Below are 27231 nucleotides of genomic sequence, written 5' to 3' on the forward strand. Positions count from 1 at the left end.
TCTGAGTCCATAGTTTTTCATAATTGTTTTTAAATAGATCTATATTCTTTGCAGTCAGTTCGATTCCCAAATATTTCACCTTACTTGTTACTTCACAGTCCGTTGTTTCCGTTAACAATTGTTGTTTCTGCTTAGTCATATTTTTACATAATATCTTTGACTTCTTTTTATTAATATAGAAACCTGCCAAGTCTCCAAACTCCTTGATCTTATCTATCACTTTTGGCATGTTCTCCAATGGGTCCTCTACGATTAACATTATATCATCCGCAAATGCTCTGACCTTGTATGAATAGTCCTTTATTTTTATTCCTCGAATTTCCTCGTCTTGTCGTATTTGTATCATCAGGATCTCCAATACTAAAATGAACAACAGTGGAGACAACGGGCAACCTTGTCTTGTTCCTTTACTTATAGTCAATTTCTTAGTCAGTTCATCGTTCACCACAATTGCTGCAGTCTGGTCTCTGTAGATTTCCTTAATTGCTCTGATGAATCTTTCTCCCAATTGTAGCTTTTCCATAGTGGCAAACATAAAGCCCCAGTTTAAATTGTCAAACGCCTTTTCAGCGTCAACAAAGAAGAAACCAACCTCTTTGTCACAACGCTTATCATAATATTCAATAGCATCAATCACTGTCCTTAAATTGTCTCTTATTTGTCTGTCTGGCAAAAAGCCTGCTTGTTCCTCCTCTATAACTTCCGAGAGCCACCCCTTCAGTCTCTCCGCCAATATCTTCGCAAAGATTTTATAGTCATTGTTAAGTAACGATATAGGTCTATAATTTTTCATGTTAGTCAAGTCTTGGCCCTCTTTTGGGATCAATGATATGTTCGCTTCAGACCAGGTGTCTGGAATCCTTTGATCCCTTAGAACTCCATTGATCACCTCCTTTAGGAATGGTGCCAGCTCATTGGCCATTGTCTTATAAAATTTAGCCGTAAGTCCATCTGGCCCTGGCGCCTTTCCTAGGTTTGCAGATTGTATTGCCTTACTTATTTCCTCATCCGTTACTTCACTGTTCAATTTATTTCTCCAAGCTTCCGAGATTTCTGGAAGTTTCATTTTCTCCAAATATGACGCTATTGATTCTTTATTTACTTCTTTCTTATTGTACAACTTAGCGTAGAATTTATAAAAGGCTCTACTAATGGTAGTCTGTTCCAAATACGTTTTATTATCTTCACAAATTTTATTTATTGTTTTCTTTTCCCTTCTCTTCTTCAGTTGCCATGCCAGGTACTTCCCAGGTTTATTTGCACCCTCAAACGCTTTCTGATTCAGCCTTTTAAGGTTCCACTCCAGTTCTTTATTACTCATTGCTGTTAGCTGTTCTTGAAGTATTTTAATTTCCTGGTATAATTTCTTTTTCCCTGGTCTCTTTTTTAGCTGTATTTCTTTGGCTTTTATTTTCTCCTCAATCTCTTGTCTCTTCTCCTCTTTCTTCTTTCTTGCTCTACCGTTTAAGTCCATTAGTATGCCCCTTATAACCGCCTTATAAGCATCCCAAACTTTATCAGTTGGTACTTCTTTATTCACGTTGTATTGTATGAAAAACTTTGTCTCTCTTCTCAATATTTCCATGCTCTCTCTTTCCTGTAGCAAGTCCTCATTTATTCTCCATGCTTTCCTTTTTCTCCTTTTCCCTAGTTTCCACATAATTGGGTTGTGATCTGAGCCTACCATCGGCATTATTTCTACCTCCTTAGTCCATAACGCCAAGTCTTTTGAGGCCCAGATCATGTCAATTCTTGATAATGTAGAGTGCCTTGCAGAATAAAAAGTAAACTGTCTATTTTTAGGATATTCTCTCCTCCATACATCTTCAAGAGTCTCTTGTTGAATCAACTCAAAAAAGAGCTTTGGTAATAATCCTCTTTTCTTTTGTGCCATTGTAGTCTTTTTATCCAGTTCCAAGTCTGTCACTCCATTGAAGTCTCCAACAAGAATTATCTGATCATATGAAAGATCGTCTAAATGCTTCCTCAAATCCTCAAAGAAGCTTTCTTTTGCACCATTAGGTGCATAAATTCCGACTACCAACACTCTCTTAAAGTTCCAAGTACATTCCACTGCTACAAATCTGGCTTCCACATCTTTCATTATGAATTTTGGTTGTAGCTCCTCTTTTACATACAACACCACTCCTCTTTTTTTCTTGCTTGAGGCCGCTACAAAGTCCTTGCCCAATTTTCCCAATTTTAAATATTTTACATCCTGTTTTCGAATATGAGTCTCTTGCAAACAAACAATATCACATTTTTGTTTTAATAGCCAGTGGAAGATATTTTTCCTCTTATTCGGTGAATTTAGTCCATTTACATTCCAAGATAATACTTTACACTCCATACTCATAATCTTGTTGGTAAGTCTTTTTCATTGTCCCTTATAAATCGCTCCATTTCCCGCTCAGATCTGATACGCTTTTTGGCACCTCCAAATTCAAAGGACAGGCCCTCTGGAAGCTCCCATCTGTACCTGATTTTCATGTCCTTCAACATCTGGATTAGCGCTTTATATTTTTTCCGATCTAGTAACACTGATCTGGGTAATTCCTTCATTATAATGATTGTCTTGCCATCGATCTCCAATGGATCTTGAAACTGTTTAGTCACAATCTTCTCTTTCATGTTTCGTGTTGTAAATTGTACAATCACGTCTCTTGGTACTTTCCTCTGGGTTGCAATTCTCGAGTTCACACGATATGCCACATCTAGGATAGCCACAACTTCCTCCTCCTCCTTCCCCAGGTATTCAGCTAACACCTCAGTCATCTGTTCTTGCGCTGTCTTTCCTTCCATTTCCGGCAGACCGTGAAATCTCAGCTGCTTCTCCATGTGTCTACTTTCCGCGACCGCCATCCTTCCCCTCATCAGTCTCATCTCTGTTTGTTGCGTGTCTGCTAAGTTCTCCATCGCTCCTTCTACTGTTTTAACTCTCTGCTGCGTCCCTTGTAATTCACTTTGTATTGTTTCCATACCTTTCTTCACTTCTGACAGCTCCGCTTTTACTTCTGACAGGTCCGATTTTACTGTCTGTTTAACCTCTTTAATCAGCTCCAATTTCATGTCTTTAAATTCCTTGATCACCTCTAAGAGTTTTTTGTCCAGGTTTTCTATTGCCGATTGCCACTCTTTCTTCGACATCGTGGGGCTTGCTTTAGCTCGCTCCCACGAGTCCGCTCTCTTCCTTAGCTCCGTGGCGTTAAATTTGGTACCTTTTTTATTTCAAATGTCCCGGTCTTCTTGCATAAATTAATTTTTAAAGGGTCCAAAATGTCGGGCGTCTTTTCTCTATGGTTTCTCTATGATTTTGTAATCCAAAATGGCCTACTTCCTTTTCCGCTGAGGCCGCGACCCTTCCCCTCTCAAAGATGGCGATTCCCTTCTTCCTGCCCTCCAGCAAGGGCTGCTTCTCTCCAGCCGCTCTATTGTTGTTACGCACTTCCTGTCTCCCGTCTTCCCACAGCAGATCTCGCGATGGTGTCTTTTTCTCACAGCTCCAAAGCCACAGGTATTCAAAACAATAGTCCGATTTCTTTAATAACTTCTTTAAACTTAGTCTCTTTTCAAATACAACTCCTGCCGAGTCTTCCCCTCCTTTTCACTAGTCTGTTGCAGTTTAAAAATCTACTTTTTTTCCTCTCTGTTTTTATCAATCTGTCCCGTATCGGAAGATAGTGATCTTTACCTTCCCTTCACTTTTCTCGGGTTGTAATCGCTGTTTCGATCTTAAGTTCTCCTTTCCACTTCTTCCCCCAATCGAAGCTTGGGTATGTAGGTCTTATGCCAGCCGAATTGGCCCCAAAACTGCCGCAGAGATTGTAGCCGACCCGTCGCAGGGTGGGACCTCAAGGATCGGGAGGGGACCCGTTGCGCAGAGCCCCCCCTCGTCCGAGATCTAACTCACCCTAGGGTCTTGAGCGTTCTTTGCCTGCTCTCCGCCTGAGAGCAGTCGGCCGCGGGCTATTTTCACCTCGCCGGCCGCTTAAAACGGCAGTCCGGTCAGCTCCGCAAATGGAGCTGCGTTAGACCTCCATGAATCCCAAACCGGAAGTCGAAATCCAGGTAAATCATGTCGACAGATTTCCTACGATCCAGTAAGCTCATCACTCGATCAAGGAAGGAAACCAGGTTGGTCTGACAAGATCTGTTGGGGACAAAACCATGCTGACTTCCCCAGATCACTAAGCAGTCCTTCAGATGCTTACAGATCAATCCCTTTAAAATCTGCTCTAATATCTTCCCAGCAACAGAAGTCAGATTGACCGGCCTGTGGTTTCCAGGGTCATCCTTCTTTCCTTTCTAAAAGATTGGAATAACATTAGCTCTTCTTCAATCTTGTGGCACATCCCCAGTCCTCAAAGAGGCCTTGAAGATGATGGACAGAGACCTTTTTAAAAATTTTAAAATTTCCTTTCCTTGTCTCCTTTTTAAAATTTATTTATTTTCCTTTTCTAGCAAATGTGACATGCCAGCTTTTTAATCATTCATTGTAGCTTTAAAAAAAACCCTAAGGCTATCAATCAAGGCTATCAAGGCTTGTTTTGCAGATATAGTAAGTTCAAGTAAATGTGCGTATTATCACGAAAGCTCCTAAATCTCTTTTGGAGATACCAGACGAAGTGTAGGACAACTTTCCATCTAATAAATAAAAGCTACACTCATTAAAATCAACCTTTCCGGTGCAATCCTAAGAAGAGTTACTCCAATATATGTCCATTGATTTTAATGGGTTTAGACTGGAGTAACTTGGTGGAATGTGCTGTCAAGTCATAGCTGACTTATGGCGACCCCTGCTGGAGTTTTCAAGGCAAGAGACTAACAAAAGGGGTTTGTCGTTGTCTGTCTCTGCATAGCAGCACTGTCCTTTGTTGAAGGTTTCCCATCCAAGGCTGACCTGCTCAGTTTCTGAGATGAAATCAGGCTTACTTTGGCTAAATCACAGCTCCAGTAATATACCAGGACCAAAAATAATGGCACGATGTAAATAAACGTATGTCTAACTTGCATTCTCACTAACTAAAATTATCTCTCATCAATTAAATTGGTCCTCATCAATCAATTAATAAATAAAATATTTAGTCGCTAAATCTAGCCTGAAGGATACAGTCATCCATATATTTTTAGCTGGCCTGGAAGTAAAGTCACTGAAATGGGAGGAAGGGCTGCTTTTAAATAAATGTATTAAGCTGAACACCAGCCAAAGCTTAACATACACGACTCATTCCATCTTGAAGAGCTGCAGGTAGATTTAAGTCCAGGATTTACAACTCTACATTGGATCTAAAAACAAGACTGAATTTAAGGCTGGGGTGGGGGAGAGACAGACTCCTCCCTTTCCCCCTAGTCCTGTGGGATGTCTGAGACTGGCAAGTCCGCTGTTCTCAAGCCACCACCAGTCACCTGGGGACTGGGAAGGAGGCCTGGCACAGACCCTACCTCCCAGGTGACTGGCAGAGGGGCCCCCCAGAGCATAAGGACCAAGGTGGTTTCCCAATTCATCCTAGCTAAAGGACGACTCAGACTGGAACAAAAAAGAGGAACAAGAATCCAGACCTCCTGGAAGGAAAATTTATGTTTTAACATGTTTTAACAATATTTTAAAATCTCAGACATTTATCTGACCCACAATCTGTTCTTTGGATAGCCAGTAGAGGGCAGCAATGACAGCATGGCACCCTATTGCTTGCACCCACCTTATCATTATTCCAAACTCTCCCCCCCACTCTCTCCACTGCATATATGCAAACATACAAACTACAGGGAATTCTGCAGCACAAAGGAGAGACTTCTGCCCTCCTTTTGCACCGGAAACCATGCACCATGTCCATATTCTGTGGCAGATCCTGATATCCTTTTGTCTTATGAAAATGTATTGTTCCTTCATTGTTTCTGAATTTCCTTGTGCATTTTACTCCACTTCTTAATGCCAGCTGAACTTGGAGGATTTCTCATTTAATTCCACTATCGGGGCAGGGGAAAATTTGTCACCGTTTCCATTCTCATCTTTCTCCTTTCTACGTAATGGGTGTATATGTGCCCATTGAGGAAACACTACAGAAAAACAATTGTAATGGGATCTTATATATGAGTTCATCAAGACTCTTTTTAGTGGGGTGTGCCGATATGCTCCTCTGCACCAGTGAAACACTTTGTAAAATAATACTGAAACAGCTGTATATTGGCTCACGTAAGACTGCTTTTTAAAACAATTTTATCAATGCATCTGTGCACATTAGTAACCTAAAGGAAGAGACATAAGAGAAGTGGGCACTTGAAGCTGCCATATACTGAAGAAGACCTGTTCTTAATAAAGGCCAGTATTGTTGAGTCAGAGTGGAACCACACGAGATGCAGGGGCACGGGTTGGGTCCTGCGAGGATCCCTGGGAAATGTAGTCTTTTTTTTAAAAAAAAATTGCTGCTCGATGTGATTCTCAGCCGGGGAGAATCGCAACTGGAGGGACTCTCTCTCTCTCTCTCTCTCTCTCTCTCTCTCTCTCAACAATCCTCTGGGAGCTCAGGATGGGGGTGGGGGTGGGGAATGACACACACACACACACACACACACACACACACACCACCCCGTCTCTGAGCTCCTGAAGGAAAACTGGAGGGGATTTTTGAAAGAGAATCTCTCCAGTCAAGCGGCTGTTCTTTGTAAGAAAATCTACTCAGCTCAGTTTTCCTCCAGGAGCTTGGAGAGGGGGGTTGGTAAGACTACAGCTCCTAGGGAAGCTTGTATGACCCAACTTGTGCTCTTCACATGTAATTTGTCTCATGTGTTTCCACCCTCAGACTGGCAGTGGCTCCAGGGTCCTGGATGGGGGACCTTTTGCATGCCACTGAGCCACAGCACCTTTCCTGAAGTGAAGGAATTGAAAGCTGTGGTAATGTGCACATGCTCAGCACTGTGTAAAGAATGTGAGCAACATGTAATCCAAGACACAGCCTCAAACAGTCTGAAAATGGAACATATCTGTAAGTCCCTGGCAGTTAGGTCCCTTCAAGTTCTCTACAGTTAACACACAGGTGTTCCAGTTGAAGCAACTTTGTTAGAGATCCATTCAGTTCAGGGTGTTCACACAAAGGTAGCAATTGGCAGAAGTGACAATTCAAACAAAGGCATTACTAATTATAGGGAAACTTCCCGCCCTTCGGGTCTGTTGACGTTCTTGCACGAAAACCCAAAGAAGTTACATGGGAAACAGAGTACAAAGTGAAATTATCCCAGTCTCTGGGGAAAAGATACATTATTCACTGCTCGCAGCTCTCCTCCAAGGACACTTGCTGGAAAAGTGAAAGTAAATATTTTTAACAGATAATGGAGAGGCCCCACTGGCTCTCCTGCATTTCATGTTAGCAGTTTACACACTCTCAGATGATATAACAGAATACAACTTTAGCAAACAGTTATGCTCAGTACAAAATGCATAACACAGTATTGGCAGGTATGCCAATACATGACATACTGCCTCCCCCAAGATTGCTCCCCCACATCGGGCCAGGTTCGTCAGGGTAGAGTCTATGAAATCTGCTTATAAGCCATGCAGCATTCATGTTCGAGCTCTCTACCCCTTCCCTGTGACTTTCAGCAAAATATTTCCAACGAACCAAGTGAAAAAGTTTCCCCCAGCTCATTTTAGAGTCCAGAATGTCTTCTATTTCATGGTGCACTTATCAATCCACTAGGATGGGGCGGGGAGCTCCATACTCCAGATGCCATTTGTCAGGGGGTGGGGAGCTTTTTTCAGGAGACTAAAGTGAAATATGGGGTAGATTTTTAAAAAGTTCTTTGGTAAGTCCACCTCTACAGTCACTTCATTTATTAATTTTTTCACTGAAAATGGTCCCAGAAATTTCCATCCAAGTTTTTTACTAGGTTGCTCCCCCTGCAAGTTTTTGATGGAGATGTACACATAATCTCCTGCCTGTAATTTCCACTGGACAGATCGTTTCCTCTCAGCAACCTTTTTGTAGTCCTCTTTGGCTTTTTCCAAAGTTTTCTTGATGACCTCCTGCTGGGTCAGTAGGTTAGTCCACCACTCCCCCAGATCTCCTGGTTGTTGAGATTTTGGGGTTTGAGCAAAGGGCATTGCTGTGCCCTTGTAGCCTTGTGCTACCATAAATGGGGAGGCACCTGTGGAACTATGTATTGAATTGTTATAACAATATTTGGCGAAAACCAAGAAATTGCCTTTGCACTAGATGCAATGTTTTCAAGTATCCAAAATGACCAGCCTATTTGGAATCATGACATTGTTTCAACACTTCCCTTCTCAGGCTGGCTGGAACATACAATTTATCATTTCTGTACCAGTTACCATTTCCCCCTTCTTTCAATTCAGCTTTTGGTACAGCTTCCCCTTCCTTTTCCACCTGTTTTTTAACTCTTTCCTCCCAGTCGGGGAGGTCAGGCTCCACATTTGCCTTTGTAGTTTGACTATGGGTAATCACGGCCCCTCCTAATTGGGTTGACGAGAACATTGTGTCTATCACCTCCTCCCTTTGGCTTTCATGTTGGGGCATGCACGAGAGCATGTCTGCCAGGAAGTTAGATTTGCTGGGGAGGTTCTTCAGAGTAAAATTGAACTTGGAGAAGAATTCCACCCACCGCAAATGTTTGGCACCTAACTTGTGGGGTGTACGCAGGGCTTCTAGGTTCTTATGATCAGTCCATACTTTGAACAGTACCCTAGCCCCCTCTAACCAGTGTCTCCAAGTAGTTAATGCCAGTTTAACAGCGGAAGCTTCTTTATCCCATATCACCCAATGGCGTTCAGACTCAGAGAATTTTTTTGACACATACGCACAGGAGTGCAATTTCCCCTCACCATCTGCTTGCAGGAATACACCCCACATCGCAACATCGCTAGCATCCACTTGCACAATAAATTTACAATTCTCTTCCGGGTGCTGCAGGACCGGCTCTGAGGTAAACAGTTTCTTTAAATGATCAAATGCCTCCTGGCATTCTTTAGTCCAGATTAATTTAGCACTGCGTTTCGTTCCTTGAGTCCCCTTTCCTTTTGTTTTCAACAGATCAGTTAAGGGTAAGGAGATTTGAGCAAAGTTCTTTATGAACAGTGTGTAGAAATTAGCGAAACCCAGGAAGGATTGCAACTGCCTTCCAGTTTTGGGGGGGATTGCACCCCATCATGGCTTGTATTTTAGCCGGATCCATTTTTAGGCCTTACCAAGACACATGGTAGCCCAAGAAGTCCAACTCCTCTTTGTGAAATTCACATTTAGACAGTTTTACTGGTAAGTGATTGTCTTTTAAGCCTTTAAGCTCTTCTCTAACATCCCATGTGACTCATAATCTCGTGAATAAATCAACACATCATCAAGATAAACCACCACACCTTTGTATAGGTATTTATGCAAAATTTCATTAATTAAATTCATAAAAACCCCAAGAGCCCCTTGTAATCCAAAAGGCATCACCCGGTATTCAAACTGTCCCAGTGGGGTGTTGAAAGCAGTTTTCCATGTCCCAGTGGGGTGTTGAAAGCAGTTTCCCCTCCCTTATTCGTACCCAGAAGTACGCATCTTTTAAATCCAGTTTAGAAAAAAATGTTTCCTTGAGCCACCACATTCAGCAAATCCTTAATGAGAAGGAGGGAGTAGGCATTAGTCACCGAAACAGCATTTATTCCTCAATAATCAGTACAAAGTCTTAGCCCCCTCATCCTTTTTCTTATGAAACAACACCGGCACAGCATGGGGAGAGCTGGCAGGACGGATGAATCCTCGCACCAAGTTTTTATCAGTGAGTTCTCTCAGCTCCTCCCATTCCTCCCAGCTCATCGAATATAATTTCCCTTTTGACAGCTTCTGCCCTGGGAGCAGTTCAATAGCACAATCTCTAGCTCGGTGGAGGGGAAGTTCATCAGCTTCCTTTTCATCAAACACTTGTTGTAAATCCCGATATTCAAGGAGGATTTGTTCCATCTTCTCTCAAGTTAGCAGCATAGTTTCTAAGAGGGAAGGCACATTTGGACCCCACTTTTGAGTCCATACATATTCTCGGCATTTCTTCCCATCAAATTGTAGTCCTCCCATTTTCCATTTGCCAAATGGGTCATGATCCCAAAGGCATCTGATCCCCAACACCAGAGGGAATTTGGTGGCAGTACTAACTATAAAAGTTCTCGACTCCCAATGATTTCCAATGCCCAGCAGGACTGGTTCAGTCTGATAGCGAGTGGGTTCCCCTTTCATGTGAGACGCATCCATTTGTTCGAACACAATGGGGTGTTCTAATTCATTTACACTCAGTCCCAATCCTATGACTAGGGCCGGGGCTATTAAATCTCAAGTGCATCCCCAGTCAATTAAAGCTTGCACTTGCATATGAGCCCCCCTTTTGGGATTAACTAAAGTTACTGGCAGGTAAAGTAGGGCCCTTTTGGTCTCACCTTCTCCGGTACCATTGCTTTCAGGACCTGCCGCCGGGGCCTTTCCATGGCAGACCGTTGTCGTTTCCCGCTGGTTGGGTGGGCTGGTACTCCTCTCCCTCCGAGGGGTCCTTGCCCACCCTATCCGGGATTTCTGCAGCTTCAAGGCTGGTCTCCAATCAGTTCTGTTTCAGGAGTGCCTTTTTGGGTGCTGCTTTTGCTGACGGTGCAACTTTCCTCGCAGGGCGCCTTCTCTCCGTGAGTTCTCTCCTTCCTGGACATTCGGATGCAAAGTGGCCCAATCCTTCACACTGTATGTATAGGCCCTATCTCCAACACAGGGCTGTCTCCATCTCCAAGGGGTGAGGTTTGGGCCATTTTCGGTCCTTTCCTCCCGTTTCCAAGTGTGGCTTTTTGGATCCCCCCTGTTGTTGCATCTTGATGAGTTTCACCACTTGGTCTAGGTTCTCAACCTCACATGCCAGCTGGATCCATCCCAGCAGGGGTCTGGGGTTGTCTTGCATGAGGGCTTTTGCTACTAGGTCTGCATTTAGTCCCGTTCGGAAGAATTCGATTTTAATTCCTTCAGTCCAATTGCACACTTTGGCTGCATTTTGTCTGAATTCAGCGGCATATTCCCGCACAGGTCTATGCCCTTGCTGCATTGTTTTCAACTTTGTTCTGGTCCGTTACTCCTCCAGAGGATCTGCTATTTGGGCTCTCAGTTCACGCACGAACACATTGAGGGTCCATAGTTTGGGCACTCCAGCTTCATATAGGGTCACATACCATTTGGCTGCGGGTCCACCTAATTGCAATCCTAGATGGCTCACACTGCTGTGTTCATTGGGGAAGGTGTGATCCCATTCCTGGAAAAATTCCAGTGCTTATACAATGAAGAATCCCAATTCTTTTGGGTTCCTATTGAACTGTGCATCTAGCTTGTGCCATCCTTGATGTGGGCCCATTGCTGGAGGCCCTCCCCCCTGAAGCAGCTTGTGGTCCAAGGATTGGGGCCGCAGGGGGAGGCTATGGATAAGGTTCTCTCCACCCTCCCGGGGGTGGTAGCAGTATGACAGGGCCTCTACAGGGTAGAGGTGCCCCCTGTGGTGGAAATAGCAATGGCTGCCCTCTTGGTACTCCAGAGGGTGGTTGCATGACAGCGGCTCCCTGATGTGGTAGATCCCATTGTAATCCATTCCCCGCTGAAGCAATCAGTATCCCTGCTGGCAGTACTTGGAGCGGGGAAATGGGGATGTTGTAGCAGTCATCCCCCCCTTGGTGGAAGTGGCAGCAAGCCTGCCACTGCTCCTTGAAGTGGTGGCATGAATGGGGTCCCCTGAAGAGGTAGAACCATCGGTACTCCGTTTCGTGGAGAACTGACTTGTAATCTAACTGGTCCTCCCTGGATTGGCCTTGCAGAGGGGGGGTCACATCAGGTTTCCCCCCCTTTCTCCTGGCTGTGGCTGGGCGGGTTTGGTGGCCCCCAACAGTGCGGATCCCATCGGTAGCCGCTGTCATGGTGGTGGCACTGGCTGGCCCCCTTAGGGTTGTGAAACAGCTTGCTGCGAAGTAGCAGGAGTTAATTGTAATCCCGTCGCCAAACCATGCAGTGGCGACATCTTGGAGCCATTCTGGGGAGTCGACCCCCCTCGCCATCCCATTCACTGGCAAGATAGCTGGTCCCCCCCAGAGAGTAACAGGGGCAGGTGATTGCTCTGGTGGGAGTTGTTGCTGCTCGGACATCAGTTCACTTGTGTCAGGTATCCCATCCCAAGCAGGTTCTGTCATATCCTGGTTGGTAGGGTTCTGTGCGGCTGCTCTCATCCAGCTACGAGTGAGTCCCATTAGGGCTAGCAGGTCACACCTCATTACTTGCAACTCCTCGCGGAGATCAGTTAGGGAGTCCGCCCTCGCTCCGCTGGGTTCTGTATTGTCCCCATTCTCTGTGGACCCCTGATCAAGGAACAAACTCCTTCAACAAAGGCTTCTCCATTGCCTGCGTTTGCACCTCCCTTCTGTGGGGTCCTCTGCCCCCATTAAGCATATGTCGGGGGGTATCAGTTCCACAGGGTAAGTAGCTTCCTCTCCTCAGTGGGGAGCTGAAGTACTGTTCTAGCCTTGGTTCCCACCACAGTTCCAGTCTGTTCTCCATCGATGCTGTCACTTCGAGCCCACGTCATTCGGCAGGGTCCTGATGTGTGCTGTCCTCTAGGTTCTCATGAGCTCCTGCCATGGCACAGGGAGCCTCGTGCAGAGTCCAGCTCAGATGAGTAACACCCCTCCTGGGGATCGCTCCGAGCTCCTCATTTATTGGCGCAGTGCCCGCTGCCCTGAACCCATGCATCCCTGCAGGGTCTTTATCCACGGTTATATCCATTAGGAACTCAACCCTAGGTTGGGGTTTGGGTAGCAGTTCGTTTGAAGGTCCCCCAGCCATTTCATTCCCTGGGCTTGGCTCCAGCTGAGGTTCTAGAATGTTTTGAGGTTCCTCTGGCTCCATCATCCCTGGGTCCAACTCGTACGGCATAGTAGCAGTAGCCAAACATCAGAGGTATTGTGTTCATAGGAATAAAGGGACTTCTGTCAAAATGGCAGTTAAGTCCCTTTAAGTTCTCCACAGTTAACACATAGGTGTTCCAGTTGAAGCAACTTTATTTGAGATCCATTCAGTTCAGGCTGTTCACACAAAGGTAGCAATTGGCAGAAGTGACGATTCAAACAAAGGCATTACTAATTATAGGGAAACTTCCCACCCTTTGGGTCCGTTGACATTCTGGTGTGAAAACCCAAAGAAATTACATGGGAACTGATTCATGTAGTCTAGACAGAGTACAAAGTGAAATTATCCCAGTCTCTGGGAAAAGATACATTATTCGCTGCTCGCAGCTTTCCTCCAAGGACACTTGCTGGGAAAGTGAAAGTAAATATTTTAAACAGATAATGGAGAGGCCCCACTGGCTCTCCTGCATTTCATGTTAGCAGTTTACACACTCTCAGATGATATAACAGAATACAACTTTAGCAAACAGTTATGCTCAGTACTAAATGCATAACACAATGTTGGCAGGTATGCTGGCATACATGACAATATCTGAATTTCTCTCTGAAAAGCAGAGATAGTGTACTCCACCATCAACAATAGCTGGGCTTACCATTCCTCTGCTGGTGGTGGGGGATACTTCACTGCCAGTGGACACTTCCTACTGTCACTGAGCTGGCTGGCAGGGGAGAAATGGCAGGAAATTGGGAGAGGGGAGTCAGTACCATCCCAACATGCTGACTTCACTCCCTCTGCACCTGGAAGTGGTGTCAGTGTGTCACTAGGGGATGCCGCACCAGCAATACACTGATATCAAATCTGGGTGCATGGGGCGTGACATCAGCACATCATTGATGCTGTAAGGACATCATGGGCAGCCCCCCATGACCTGGGTAAGTCCCCCCCCCCACCAGTTACCTGGCCACTCTATGAATAGCTGAGGTACTTCCACACCATCTAGAAAGCTGCATTTCCTTGGCTTCAGGGCTCTGATTATGTCATAATCTTTAACATCTTCTGAAAACATTCTCATGCACATATATCCCAAAGCACGTACAGTTGCTCCTAGTAGCCTTCGTACTATTGCAAAACACAGTTTGAATGGAAGCACTGCAAGACCATCCAGGTGTGGATCCATTTTCATTAGAACCATAGAATCATAAGGTTGGAATGGACCTCTAGGGTCATCTAGTCCAACTCCCTGCACAATGCAGGAAATTCACAAATATCTCCTCCCCAGACACACCCAGTGACCCTTACTCCATACCCAGAAGATGGCAAAACTGTTGGGAATTAGCAAGTGTTTACGTTTAGTCATGAAAGGGTTAGACTGTTTGTGTTACTTAGTTAATAAACCTATTTGCATGTAATTGTTTAGGCTTCGAGTCTATTCTTAATGAAGTAGATTTAGGATTCTCTATTGGGCAACCAGTTTATGGGGGGGCGGGCAATTAAGCTCTTTGTTCAGTCTAAACTCTCTAAACTCTCTCTTAGGATGTAACAGTCTTCTTCAGTCTGCAGCCTTCTTCAGACTAGTGAATGTAACCTTTTATCCTTTACTACATAAAGGACATACAGATCTAGTATATACACTATTTTATAGAGCTGAACTGCAGCGTGTGTGTTCTCATTATATCCAATGAGCATATCTGCTACTCTTCTAATCCAAATTGAAAATATCTCTACAAAAACCCCATCAGGATCCTTAGCCAAACTGGCCTGAGGAAAATAGCTATCTGGCCCCAAGGTAGCAATCGACCTTACACTGGACATGTAAGAAGGGGCCATGAGAACTAAGCACTGAGCATTCCTCATAATATTTCACTCTAATGCATGAATTTCACTGGCTGCTTTCACTAGGCTGTGGTTTTAATGTTTTTAGCTATCCAAACGCTGAAGGATGGAAAGCTGAATAAAGTTAAGTAACTGACGGTGCCATCCTAAGTAGTAGACCAACACAGTTCTAAGCCCATTGACTTCAATAGACTTAGCCAAGGCCATGCCACCCTGAACACGCCCAATCTTGTCTGATCTTGGCTGCTAAGCAGGATCGGGCCTGGTTAGTACTTGGATGGGAGACTTCAATGGACTTAGAGGAGTACAACTCTGCTAAGGATCACACTATAAATGAATTCTTAGTTATTATACTATTATTATAATTAGTTTTTATAACTAGCTGTTATCACTAAACGAATACTTAGTTGTTATGTAACTCTGCCTACATACATAAGCTTCTTTCCGATGCTGTATGTTCAGCATATGTGATTTTTGTAACACATACTTTTGGTGTGTGTGTTGTTCAAGTGTATTAGTCTTGCAAACAAGTTTGCAAAAGCTTGCAAAGGTTCTGTCTAGCCCATCTGTCTGCAGTCAGCGTGAGTCATTGGGGCATGTTAAAAGCCAAGGTGAAAAAAACACAGGAAAAAGCACAGGCTTGCTAGGTTTCCTGCTGGCAATGCTTATCCTTGGCCAGGAGTCAAGTAGTAATTAGCCTTCCAACCACACTCAATCAGTAGCATCTCCAAGGAGGATGAGAAACTGACAGTGCCGTTCTAAGCAGAGTTGCTTCAATGCTCTTCAAAGGGGGCAAAGTCTGCTTAGCATTGCATGGTCACAGTGCAATCCTCGCAGAAAAACAACCGGGATCACAGTGTACAACCCAAAAACAGACAATCACTGTGATGCATGGCTACTATACTTTATAATTATTAAAATTACATATCATCCTTACATGTTACATAGACACATTAGCACAACAAATAATGTGATCCCGTATCACAAATTTAGAAAAGTCCCATCCTTGTGATATTATCAAACAACTTCTGTAATGTGTTGTAGTAAGACCGAGCATCTAGGTGTAAGCCCATTTCGTAACTGACCTTCCTTAGAAGTTACAGGAAGCGAGCCATTCTGATAGCCTTTCCTTAATCAGGTGCAAAGCCTGCTGCTCTAATACTGGCCAGTGAAATGTTCCCTAAATCCTAAACTTGTGCAATCCTAAGCATGTGCATTCAGATATAAATCCCAAATGAGTTCAATGGAATTTACTCCTTAGTAAGTGTGCTTAGGATCGCAGACTCTAATTACAGGAAAAAAGTGAATCAGATTAACTGTTTGGGTATCTGGTAACCAGGGATAACAACGGTCTGTATAAAACTAATTATGAACCATTAACAGGCAAAAACTGACCTTCTGGTGAAGTTAAATTTATCTTACATGGGTGAATACAATAAAAATGATGGGCTCCCCCCAGAATAATTTCCTTCTTACCAGTGGAGACTTCTAATAAAATGTTAAATGATTGATAACAATTGTTAAATACTTTCATATGAGATAATAAATCCCTTTGTCAGAGCAGTTGACCCTTGTAGACTTGGTTAAATGTTGTGGGGTTATACTGGATCCGGCACTGATACTAGAGAATAGAGACGGGCACAAAACGAACCACAGAACAAAATTCCAGACGGAACGTCCGGTTCATATTCAAAGAACCACGCGTTCCATGGGACTGCGTTTTTCCAAACCAAACGAACTTTTTTTAAAAAAATTTATTGGGTGAGTATAATATAAATGTTTACATTTCCCAAATCTGCCCATTCTTAATCTATTCCCTCACCCTTTCCCTCCCCCCTTTCTACTATAGACTTCCAACAGCTTTCCAACCCAATATCTAACTACTCTGCTTAATATTATTTGGCTATTTAACAAATAAATTATTCTCTTAACTCAATTACTATTTCACATCATTGTCCATATGACCCCCTTGTAATGATCACTAACTCCTCCCTTAATCAAAACCTAAAAATTATCTAATGCCCACATCTCCCCTTTTACGTCCCACTTTTTTTTTATATACTGTTTCAATTTCCCCCAGTCTTTAAAAAATTCTTCTGGATTTTGTGCTCTTAGCTTCCTTGTTAATTTGTCCATTTCAGTCATATGTAGTAATTTTTGTATCCAATTCTCTACATATGGCACTTCTTGTGTCTTCCATACTTGAGCATACAATATTCTTGCTGCCATTGTCATGTAAAAGACTAATGTTCTGTCTTGTGGAATAATTCCGTCTAAGTTCAAGTCCAGCAAAAGCAGTTCTGGATTTTTATTTATTTGGATTTGTAGAATTTGAGACATAGCTTCTATAATATTCTTCCAGAACTGCCTTGCAACATCACAAGTCCACCACATATGATAAAATGAACCTTCATGTTTCTTACATTTCCAACATTTATCAGACATTTGATTATTTCCGTATGCTATTTTCTTCGGTGTTAAGTACCATCTGTACATCATCTTATATACATTTTCTTTAATATTGGTGCATGTTGATATCTTTAAGGTGTTCTTCCACAAGTGTTCCCACGCCTCCATTGGTATGTCTCTGTTACAATTTATGGCCCATTTCATCATTTGCACTTTAACTGTTTCATCTTCTGTGTACCATCTTAACAGGACCTTATAAACTTTAGATATCTTCCCCCCCCCCCCATCTTGCAGTATGCTTTCTTCCAATTCAGAGTTTTTCAGTTTAAATCCAAATTTCAAACAATCCGAATTGTGTAAGTCTTTGATCTGTCTATATTGAAACCAACCATATTCAACTGGCAACTCATCACATGTTTTCAACTTAGCCATATTTTACTCCTTTTTCAAAATTTCTTCATAGGTCAAACATTGTTCTCTGTTGTAAATCTTATATTGGGCAATTGTAGTCCTCCTCTTTCTTTTGCATCACATAACACTTTCATTTTTACTCTGGGCTTCTTCCCAGCCCACACAAAATCTGATAACTTCCTTTGTCACTTGTCAAATTGTTTGTTATCTCTTATTATTGGTATCGTTTGCAGTAAAAACATTATTCTCGGTAACACATTCATTTTAATTGCTGCTATTCTTCCTAGCCATGACAAATTCAGTTTATTCCATTTAATCATATCTCTATTTGTTGCCACAGCTTCTCATAGTTGTTCTTAAATATATCTATGTTCTTTGCAGTGAGTTCAATTCCTAAATATTTCACTTTTTGTGTTACCTCACAACTTGTAATTTCCATTAATTCTTGTTGTTTTTGCTTGGTCATATTTTTACATAATATCTTAGACTTTCTTTTATTCACATAAAATCCCTCCAGATCACCAAATTCGTTAATCTTAGTCAACAATTTTGGCATATTTTGAATCGGATCTTCTGTTATAACCATTATGTCATCTGCAAATGCTCTTACTTTATATGTAAATCCTTTTATCTTCATACCTCTTATATCATCATCCTCTCGTATCTGTTTCAATAGAATTTCCAGTACTATAACGAACAGTAATGGAGACAGTGGGCAACCTTGTCTTGTTCCTTTTATTATCTCTAATCTCTTAGTAAGTTCATCGTTTACTACAATCGCTGCACATTGGTCTTTATAAATTGTTTTGACAGCTTGAATAAATTTCTTTCCCAGTTGCAATTTCTCCATTGTGGCGAACATAAAGTCCCAATTTAAATTGTCAAACGCTTTCTCTGCATCTACAAAGAAGAGAGCAACTTCTTTTTCAGGATGTTTTTCATAGTATTCAATTACATTTATTGCAGTTCTCAGGTTGTCTTTAATCTGTCTATCAGGCAAAAATCCAACTTGTTCCTCCGCTATGAATTCTGTCAACCACTCTTTTAATCTTTCCGCCAGTACCTTGGCAAAAATTTTATAATAGTTGTTTATCAAGGATCTGGGACGATAATTTTTCACATTTAACAAATCTTGATCTTCTTTTGGAATCAATGTTATATTTGCCTCATTCCAAGTTTCTGGCAAATTTCGCCCTTCCAAAATGCCATTCATCACTTTTTTCAGAAATGGTACAAGCTATTCTGCCATGAACTTATAAAATTTAGCTGATATTCCATCTGGCCCTGGCGCTTTCCCCAACTTTGTCATTTGTATAGCTTCTTTAATCTCAGCTTCTGTAATTTCTGCATTCAGTTTTTCTCTAAACCTCTCTGGTACCGCTGGCAAATTCATTCTCTCCAAATATCAGTTAATACAGTTCACCTCTATTGCCTCCTTCTGATACAGTTTTGCATAAAATTTATAAAATGCTCTACTAATTGCAGATTGGTCAGTCAATGTTTTTCCCTCATCCAAAATTTTGGTTATCATTTTTTTCTCTCTCCTTTTTTTCAATTGCCATGCCAGGTATTTTCCAGGTTTGTTGGCACCTTCAAAAGTCTTCTGTTTCATTCTCTTCAGTTCCCATTCCAATTCTTTATTTTCCATTGCCTTTATTTGTTCTTGTAACATCCGAATCTCCTGTTGCAGTCCCCCCCCCTGGTCTTTTCTTTAACTGTTGTTCTTTCACTTTTATTTTTTCTTGAATTTCTTTCCTTTTTTCCTTTTTGGCTTTTTTATTGCTGGCATTTAAGTCCATTAGGATCCCTCTCACCACGGCTTTATAGGTGTCCCATACTTTGTGCGTTGGTACTGTCTGGTCCAAGTTATATTGAGTGAAGAATTTAGTCTCTCTTTGTAATAAGTTTAAGTTGTTTTGATGTTGTAGTAAGTCTTCATTAAGTCTCCATCTGAACTTCTTAGTACGTTTTCCAAATCTCCACAAAATTGGATTATGATCTGAGTTACTTTAGGCATTATTTCAACATCTTTAGTCCATATCGTTAACTCTTTTGAAGCCCAGATCATGTCTATCCTCGATAGAGATGCATGTCTTGCTGAATAGTAGGTATACTGCTTAGATTTAAGGTTGTTTCTCCTCCAGATGTCTTCCAAATTCTCTTGGCTTTGTAATTCAAAAAAGGATTTCGGTAACAGTCCCCTTTTCTTTTTTGTCCCCTTTGTTTTTTTATCATCTTGTAAATTCACCACACCATTAAAATCTCCAGCCAAAATAATTTATGCGTATGCCAGTGTCAGGTTCTGACTATGTTTTATGTATCTTTAAACCAAAGAGACTCCATTTTAATCTTGTCAGTATTTTAAGTGCTTCTGTTGCAGGTGGCAAGCAGTTCACTGAAACTTCAGAGAGAGAAGAAGAATGTTATGTCTATAACTTTTCCAGCCTTGGGAAGCTTTTACTTTCTCACCCTCAGGCCGTTTGTTTTGAGAACTGTGGGGGAGGATGGGGCCTACAGGGAACTGTTATTCTGTACCTTTGCTTTTGCCTGTCATTCGTAACAATACTTCTGTATCAGCCAAGATCCTAGCATCTTGGATTGTGGACTATAATGGTTGTTTATATTCAGTAAATCTTTTGAAACCTAGGGACTCATGTCTCATTGCAAGAGGTAGTCTGGATTACAACTTTTAGCAAGCCACAGTCTGACAGCCAGTTGGTCTAATTGTTTCAATATCTCTTTGAAAAAAAGGTCCTTGGCACCATTTGGTGCATAGATCCCTACCATTAATGTCTTTTGAGAGTTCCAATCAAATTCCACAGCCAAAAATCTGCCTTGCAGGTCTTTAAAAATCATCTTAGACTGAAGCTCTTCCTTTATGTATATAACAACTCTTTTTTTCTGCTTTGTTGAGGCCACAAATTCTCTACCCAATTTGTTATTTTTTAGGTATTTTAAATCTTGTGTTTTTACATGGGTTTCTTGTAAACAAATTATATTACAGTGTTGTTTTATTAGCCAATGAAAAATAGCTTTGCGTTTAGAAGGTGAATTAAATCCATTTACATTCCATGATATTATTTTGCACTCCATGATTATGATCTGGGTCGCTTAGGTAAATCTTTTTCATAGTCCAAAAAGAACATCTCCATCTCATGTCGTGATTTGATAATTGTCCTGCTTTCTTGAAACTCAAAGCTCAGACCTTCTGGTATCTCCCATCTATATCGTATATTGAGCTCCTTCAAAATCTGAGTCAGATCTCTGTATTTCTTCCTTTCAAACAAAATCCTCTTGGGTAGTTCTTTCATTATTCTCACTTTTTTCCCATCCATTACAAGTAGGTTTTGGAATTGCCTGCTGATAATTTCTTCTTTCATTCTCTTTGTAATTAACTGCACAAGCATATCTCTCGGTATATTCCTCTGGGCTGCCTACTTTGAGTTAATTCTATACGCCACATCAATATTGCTTGCAATTTCTTCCAATGGTTTATTCAAAAATCCTGCTAATATTTCCAAAATTTGCTCTTGGGCGGATTTCCCATCTTCCTCCGGGACGCCACAAAATCTCAGTTGTTTATCCATATTTTTGCACTCCATTACTGCCATTCTTTCATTCAGTCCTGTGGTCTCCGCTTTAAAAGACGTAGCAAGCTTTTCTGTCTTTTCTTCAACCTCTGTAACTTTCTGCTGCGTTGTTTGTAATTCTTTCTTCACTTCTTTCAAGTTTTTAGCCAGCTCTGCCACCTCCGATTTTATTGCTTCTTTAATGTTGTTCATCATACTTTGCATAGTCTCTTTTAATTCTCTGTTGCCTTCCATCATTTTTTTATCTAAGTTATCAAAAGCCGATTGCCATTCTTTCTTCGACATCGTTGGGCTTGCTTTGCTTCCCGCCCACGAGTCTGATCTCTTCCTTAATTCCGTGGTTTGATTAATTTGTATTCCCAATTTTAATCAATTGGAGTCAAAATAACAAGAAAAAAGCTTTAAGTCCATCAAAATGTTGGGCGTTTTTTCTCTATGGTTCTTAACTGAAGTTTTGCCCTTTCCCTTCTCCAAAACGGCGTCCTTGCTCCTTGGATGAAGTCTTGCCCTTGCCCTTCTTCAAAATGGCGTTCTTGCTCCTTGGGTGAAGTCTTGCCCTTTCCCTTATCCAAAATGGCGCTCTTCCACTTCCTTCTTTGTTCTGTCGCTCTATCACTCCGCAGCTTGTTGGTACCTGACGTACTTCCTGTTTCGTCTCTGTCGTCAGCCTGCCAGTCTCTTGTCGCGATGTTTCCGCAGTTCCCACAGCTCACTATCTCTCCTGACCACAAGTATGTAAACAATCTTCTTTTTTCTTCTCTAAGTCTTTTAGAAAGTCTTATTTTAATCTAGTTTTCTTTCCGGAGCAAACTTAAATAGTTTCTACAGAGTCTCAATTAATGATTTCCAGTTTGATCTTATTCTTCTAGCCAAATTTAAGTCTGTGAAAGAGAGAGTGATCTTTACCTTGCTGGTTCTTTTCTGGGTTGTAATTGCTGTTTCAGTTGTCAAAATTAGTCCAATTTTGCTACTGAGGCTTGGGTACGACGGCCCTATACCAACTCGATGACTCCAAAGTTGTTGCAGAGCTGCCCTTCTTGGAGCGGGACCTCAAGGCTGGGAGAGGATCCTTTATTCAGAACCCCACCTCAGCCGAGATCACACACCCTCTGGGTCTTGAGCGTACCTGCCTGCTTTCCACCTGAAAGTAGGGGGCTGTGGGCGATCTAGCACCCCACCAGCCCAACAAACAACAACTTGGATGGTTCAGCTCCCTGAACCGTGTCAGCCTGCCATGAATCCCAACCGGAAGTCCACCCGAACCAAACGAACTTTTCTTACCATTCTGTGGGTGGTTCAGACACTTTTGATGCCAAAACATTCCCTCTCCCAGGCAACGGTGGCAGTCTTTGGGTTGCCCCCAATCTGAGGCCTCAAGGCTTGATTGGCAGCTGTCCCTGCCAACTAGAGAGCTCCCACTCTGGCCCATCCAGCTAGGAAAAGGGGAGGGAGGGTTCGAATCTCTAAAGCAACTGAGGAGCTGGGCCTTCAGCAGCCATGGTAACACCCAGGGCTCATTTCGAGGGGGAACGCACAGGAACGCAGTTCTGGCAGTTCCCCAAAGAGGTCACATGTCAGGTGGCCCTGCCCACCTGACTCTCGGATTGGGGCTGAAACGGCCTGGATTGGGCCTCTGATGGGTCGTGGATCACTCTCACACTCAGCAGCGGCCCAATCCTGACCATTTTGGGCCCCTTTTCAGCCATTTTCAGCCCCTTTTTGCCATTTTGGGCCCAATTTTGGCCCTGAATGGCCAGGATTGGGTCCAAATCAGCCAGGATAGGTGATGTCAGGGGGTGTAGCATATCCAAACCAGTTATGCTAATAACACACTTCCAGTGATGGCAAGGGGCGTGGCATATGCTAATAAGTTATGCTAATGAGTTCCTACAGCTCTTTTTCTACAAAATGACCCCTGGTAACACCAATCTCTTCCTTCCAAAACCAAGTTAGGCAGGTTTTTCTGCCAACCAGAGTGCTCCTGTGTTGTTCAATCTTCATGGCTTTTCCCATAAATAGAGGAAGCCGTGTGATTCCTGGTTTCATTTTCTCCAGAGTGGAAGAGGGAGGGGACGGAGAGCTTGTTGGATGTAGTGTTGGGAACTTGGGAGGAATCTTTGGCCTGCACTTCTGGCTGCTGGAAAAGGGGCTGAAAAGCCTCTTTTCTTTTCTCTTGCTGCCTTTCTTACTGGGGACTGGGGAGGTGTTTGGGAAAAGGGTGTTTTTTGCCTTTCTCCCCCCCCATCCCAGTCTTAGCTTTTCACCTCTTTCCCCCACCCCCCCAGTCTAGTGTTAGGCCTTTGGGTAGAACTGTGGTCTTGCTTGACCAAGGTTTTTATTTGCTTTTATTTTTCTCCTTCTCTGCTTTGTGGAGGCTTTGGTTTCTGGGGGGTTGTGGCCTCTCCAACCGAGGGAGCTTCACTTTTATTTGATTTTATTTCACTCTTTCTCTGCTTATTGGAGGTTCTCACTTCTGATTTGTTTTGTGGGTTCCCCCCCTCCCCGGGATCCTGACTTTTCTGTTAGCTCTCTGTGTACATTTGTGTGGTGTAGTGCAGTTTGCCCTTTTTCTGCACACTCCTTTACTGCCCTTTAGTTTTCTTATGTGCGCCTCTGCAGCAGCCAGTGCCTGTGACTGGGTGGTGTTTTGGGGGGCTTGTGCCTCTGGTGTGCTGACTCACACCTGAATGGTTGCTCCACTGTCTCTGCTGTGCACACCATCAGTGCCCACACTGTTTTGTTTTTTTTAATTTGGAGCCCCTGTCCAGCTGGGGACAGTGACTGGGTGGAGGTGGTTTTGGGGCTTAACACCCCCCCCCCACTTGCAGAACAGAGAATCTGAAATCTCTTGGATCTTTGTGCATCTCGAGAAAATGCTGCACTAAAGGTGCTTCTGCCACTCTGTTTCTGAGACAGGAGATGTGTTCTTGAATCCTGATCTTAACTGGTCTTGATGTACTACCTATGTAAAGCAGGGGGCCTCAGCATTCAATCATGTAGATAACCCCTGCTGTGTTGCAGGTAGAGAAATCCGTAAGGTGAACAGATCGTGCAGTAGAGGTAATCACAAACTCACTCCCATTGGCCACTAGATCACACACATTACAATTCCCACATCTATAGTGGCCTACAACACTGCCCCTGACAGGTAGATTTTTTCTGAAATCAGACTGCACTAGAGAATCCTTGATGTTTCTGGTGCGACGCAAAACTACAAAGGGTACTCACCCTCACCAATGTCACTGACAAGGTGCCAATGTTTCTTAATAATGCCAATGATTCCTTTGGCTAAAGCTGTATATTTGATGGACCAAGTAAGTCGGGAGTCTCTCTCTCTATTGCTTTGTTTTTAAACAAGTCTTCATGTGGGATATGTGATGCCCTCTGCACTGATGCCTCCAAGACCTCCCTGGGATACCCTCTGTAAAATAGGTCCCTACAGAGTCTATTCCTCTTGATCAAGTAATCGTCCTCTTTAGATGAGTTCTTGAATAACCGAAGGAACTGCCCATATGATAGATTATGTTTGAGATGTGGAGGATGAAAGGACTCATAAGACAAGTATGAATTCCTGTCAATTTGTTTATGAAATGGTCTGACTTTAATAACGTCCTGCTCATTTCTAAAAGTCACCACATCCAGGTAGTTAACACTGGAGCTGCTGTAGTGCCAGGTGTTTTGAATGTGCACATTTCTGGCATTGAGCCATCTACCCATATCCTCTACAGTATCAATGTTTGCATACGCAAAATACAGATCATCAATAAATCTTTTAAAAAATAATATATTGTGGAAGAAAGGATTGAGATCAGCATTCATTATATACTAATTAGACTTTTTGTAGGTCAATTTCCCTGCCCAGGGGAAGAAAAAATGGTGAAGAAGAAAATTGTGATCCTTAACATTGAAGATTATTTATATGAAGTGAACAGACAACTACAGGACCAGACGAACTACCAGCCTATTGCTAGAAATCCCACCTCCCACACAGAGGCTTTAGGTACAGAGGCACTCACAACAGCTGTTCATGATTTCCTTATTAACAAACATCCGAGAATCCCCACCTTTTACCTCCTTGCAAAAAATCATAAAGGAAGGATTCCACCGCAGGGCAGACCTATCTTATCAGGTTCTGGTTCTATTTTGGAACCATTAGCCCAATACCTGGAACATTTTCTACAACCCCTGGCTAGAAAAACAACTTCCTTTATTTTAGACACCCGGGAATTTATTAAGGCAATTGAGAATGCTCCCCCATTCCCCCAAATGCAGCTCTGGTTACGATGGACGTTACCGCACTTTATACTTCTATACCACTGGAAGAAGCCCGAGCAGTGGTAGAGGAGGCATTGATTGCTAATAGTGTCCCTTCAATTCTATTCTTGATGAACCTTCTAGACATCATCCTAGAGAAGTCTAATTCCCGTAATTAACACAATACTCTAACACACACTATGCAATTATTAACAACTCTAATTAAAGTGCTTGTGCAAATATACTCAGTGCAAATTCATAGCCAGCATATCATTTACAAAAATAGCACAATTCATCATGTTAGCAAAAGTTCACTATCCCCAATAAATACTTATACAATCAATTGCAGCTTATTGACTGAGAAAAGGACTCAGTTGGGAACATTGCTGGTGGGAAACCTTTTCGGTCCTGGCCCTGACCTGGTGGAACTCTCTGTCTGAGGACACCCGGGCCTGCCAAGATCTTGTCTCCTTCAGGTGGGCCTGTAAGACGGAGATGTTCCACCAGGCGTATGGTTGAGGCCATCAGGGTTTCCACCAAATGAGCCTCTCTCCTGGTCTCCTCTATGTCTGTAGGGAGTATTGACCATCTACCCCCCACATATGAGCGATCACGCATGGTTACGCCGCACCTCCACCTCCATCAGATGTTATATGGTTTTTATATGGTGAGCAGGTGTTTTATTAGAAACCTGTGTTAATTTATTGTGATTTTATCTTGTATATTTTATCTTCTGTTGTAACCCGCCCTGAGCCCGCTTGCGGGGAGGATAGGATATAAATATAATACATAATAATAATAATAAAAGGAAAAGTGAGAAATTTCCCCTGAGAAAGCGGTAACGAAACAGAAGAGTAGCTAGCGTCCTGTCGGGATTTTGGGGAACACCCATGCTGATCCAGTACAGCTTCTATGCAGGTGGATTTGCATATACCCAGGAAGTGATCTTTACTGGAGTACTACATCTCGATGAACCTGTGGAAATAAAATAGAATGTTTGGAATGAAACAACACCACGTCATTTGGATATTTTAACGGAGCACAGGGACCACAGGGGAGGAACAGTACTCACCTCCATCATCCCCTTTTGAGCTTGATTTTTCCACTTTTCTATGTATCATTGTGTATTTATTGAAGAATTTTGTATAACCTAAATTATTGATCTAACTATTTACTGCAATTGCTTGTATAAGTATTTATTGGGGATATGGAGCTTTTGCTAACATGATGACTTGTACTATTTTTGTAAATGATATGCTGGTTATGAATTTGCACTGAGTATATTTGCACTAGCACTTTAATTAGCGTTGTTAATAATTGCATAGTGTGTATTAGAGTATTGTGTTAATTACGGGAATTAGGTTTTTTGTAGGTCAGTTCCAACCCATAATCGCACTCATTGTGTATCTGGGCAGGGGAATGGCAAGCCTATTATTAAGCACAGTTATTATCACTGGGGATGCTCTAGCATTCAGGTAAAACTCTATGGGGGAGCATTGCTGTCACTTCCAGTTGCGTAGAAAGTGACATCAGTGTTGGGATGCTGGCCTCCCTCCACCCCATTGTCTCCTTTATTTTTCTCCTGACACTTAACTGAGCAGCTGTGGGAGGAGCCCATTGGGGCAGGTGATCCCCACTCCCAGCGATAACTTAGGAAGTCCAGTGCAACCACAAAATGGCTGCTACAGGAGGCTGAGCCAGCCACAAAATGTCAGGGTCATGTGTAACTCTAATAGTAATGCTTTGACATTTCAAGCAGAAGGTCTGTTTAACAGATTGCCTTTTAAAATTTAAAAGATATTCTTTAAAATATTTTCTTCCATACGTAC

This window comes from Eublepharis macularius, chromosome 13, assembly GCF_028583425.1.
Source record: "Eublepharis macularius isolate TG4126 chromosome 13, MPM_Emac_v1.0, whole genome shotgun sequence".
In the NCBI taxonomy this organism is placed as follows: Eukaryota; Metazoa; Chordata; class Lepidosauria; order Squamata; family Eublepharidae; genus Eublepharis; species Eublepharis macularius.